At 44.2% G+C, this 2,760-nt stretch overlaps 1 pseudogene; it reads right to left on the reverse strand.

Moving 5' to 3' along the window:
- Nucleotides 1-479: 479 nt before the first annotated feature.
- On the reverse strand, nt 480-685 carry LOC144486689 (U2 spliceosomal RNA; annotated as a pseudogene).
- Between the last annotated feature and the right edge of the window lie 2,075 nt (nt 686-2,760).

The following is a 2,760-nucleotide window of genomic DNA, read 5'->3' on the forward strand; positions in this document are numbered from 1 at the left end:
CCTCAGCCTCTCCTCATAATCCAAACCCCTCATCTCCGGTATCAACCTGGTGAACCTTCTCTGCACTCCCTCCAATGCCAATATATCCTTCCTCATATAAGGGGACCAATACAGCTGCGGCCTCACCAATGCCCTGTACAGGTGCATCAAGACATCCCTGCTTTTATATTCTATTCCCCTCGCGATATAGGCCAACATCCCATTTACCTTCTTGATCACCTGTTGTACATGCAGACTGGGCTTTTGCGTCTCATGCACAAGGACCCCCAGGTCCCTTTGCACGGTAGCATGTTTTGATTTGTTTCCATTGAGATAGTAATCCCATTTGTTATTATTTCCTCCAAAGTGTATAACCTCGCATTTATCAACGTTATACTCCATTTGCCATATCCTCGCCCACTCACTCAGCCTGTTCAAATCTCTGACAAGACAGGGCAGGCGACCAAACCACCCTGTCCTGGGCCTGATCTACATGAGCCAAGCTGATTGGAGAAGGGGGAGGTTCCTCCTCCAAGACTTGAGCTCATTTGCATCCCAGCCAAAAGGCCGAGATGCCGCTTTAAAAAATTGCTTCATATGAAACATATGAAGCTTCAGTGTAACCTAATGACCTCAACCAAGCGCGGCCGACCATGGGCTGCCGACCATACTACACTTGATCTTAGCCAAAAGGCCGAGAAGCGATCATCTATCTGACGTTGCACACACACGTGATATCCCTCGGGAGATTTTGTTTCTTTAACTCTATTGTTGAGGGTTTTATGTGGATGGTTCCGGTGTGGGAGGGTGGATTTTATTGTTCCCGCCCACTGAATACCTCATCAGAACCGGGAACTGAAAGTGAAAGTGAGGAGCCAGGATTCCCGCCGGCTCTAATATAGAGTGTTGCCGATTCAAACATTCAGCCACCTCTGGGACATCACAGGATATCAGATGATGAATCAAACATCTATTCAGACATCATTCTTGACCAGCCATTTCAAACTGAAGATTCAGTGGTATGTTACCTTTTTCCCAAAAGGTCAAAGGATCCAGCGGCTGAAAAACAATCATCGCAATCGCATGCGATATGATGAGATTCAGCAAGAGGATGAGTTGTCAACTCTCTCTGTCTCAGTAAATGATTATGATCCAGCTGGCAAGACATATTCTCACAAGCTGAGCATTCTGCTTTACCAATGTGTCAATGGGGTGTGGTTTGTGAATGATGTGAAGACCCTCCAGGTCCCACACTCGGGGGAAGCTGAGATTAAAGATCTGATCCCCTGGTCAGAGCGAGATAAATACATCAGTGACGGCACAATGAAGCTGCACCTCATTGGACAGACCATCGAGGAGAAATTGGAGAAATGTCAGGGGATTAGGGCGAGATTGAATTGAGGTGTTCAAGCCATGAGGGGTTTGATAGGAGTAAATGGGGAGGAACTGTTCCAACCAGCAAGAGGGTTGGTAACCAGAGGATGAATGGATTTAAAATGTGCAAAGAAACAAGAGTCCAGATTGAGGAGATGTCTATTTGACACGGTAAGATGTGATCTGGTTGGTGCGCACTGCCTGAATGGGTTGTGGAATCAGATTCATTAATTAATTTTGAAAAAAACAATTCGATACATTCTTAAAGTGGCAAAATTGCAGGGCTATTGGGAAAGATTTGGGCTTAATTGGATAGCTATTTAAATCTCCATTTAGTTCAACAGGACAATAATGTATCGCTGGGGAGAAGGGCCGTAAAATCCTGGTTCCCATCCCTGGTTATTTTAAGTTGGGCCCTGTCTCAGTTATTATTATCTGTTATTATTACACCTGAGCCTTTTTGTACAACTCCAGACCCTGTCTGAGTTCCCATTGTTCACAGCTCTGTCTCAGTTACTGTGCCAGCCGTGCCCCTATTTAAATTACTGCAGACCCTGCCTTTGTTAATACTGTTTCTGGACCATGTTCATATTTCAAAGCATAGAATCCCTCTCATGCAGAAAGAAGCCATTCAGCTCATCGAGCCTGCACTGACAATCCTCCCTAGGTCCTAGCCCCATAACCCCACATATTTATCCTGCTAATCCCCCTGACACTAAGGGGCATGGCCAATCAACCTAACCCACACATGTTTGGAGTGTGCAAGGAAACAGAAGCACCCAGAGGAAACCCAAGCAGACACGGGGAGAATGTGTAGACTCCGCACAGACAGTGACCCAAGCCGGGAATCAAACCTGGGTCCCTGACACTGTGAGGCAGCAGTGCTAACCACTATATTTATGTTAAACCAGGTTGTGTCTCAGTTTATGTTACACTAGACAATTGCTCTATTCTACATTTAACTCTCCTTATTAATAATTAGGCAAAACATCTCTCTGTTTAGACCACAGGAGGCCCTGGTTTTAATCCCACTAAAGATCAAGTCTCGATTTATACTTCATGTTTACACTTCACATCTCTCTTAGTTACTGTTACATTAGATTCTGATTCAGCTTACATTAGACTGGATATTCTGTTAAAACTGCACCAGACACATCTCAGTTTTAACTTTACAATTGACCCTTTCTCACTACTGCTGCTTTCAATCATGTTTCTCACTGTACGTAGGTCTGATTGGTCAGACCTGAATTTGACGTGACCATTTTTATATTGTATCTGCTGTAATAACTGACAAGGTCAAGGAAGTCAGACTAACATGTGATGAAAGAGGTCATTTTGTTTTCTGTATTAACCACATATATTAATCAAATTACTGTATGATGGGAGGAACCAGTCATGAAACAGATG

The sequence above is a fragment of the Mustelus asterias genome, unplaced genomic scaffold (assembly GCF_964213995.1).
Source record: "Mustelus asterias unplaced genomic scaffold, sMusAst1.hap1.1 HAP1_SCAFFOLD_430, whole genome shotgun sequence".
In the NCBI taxonomy this organism is placed as follows: domain Eukaryota; kingdom Metazoa; phylum Chordata; class Chondrichthyes; order Carcharhiniformes; family Triakidae; genus Mustelus; species Mustelus asterias.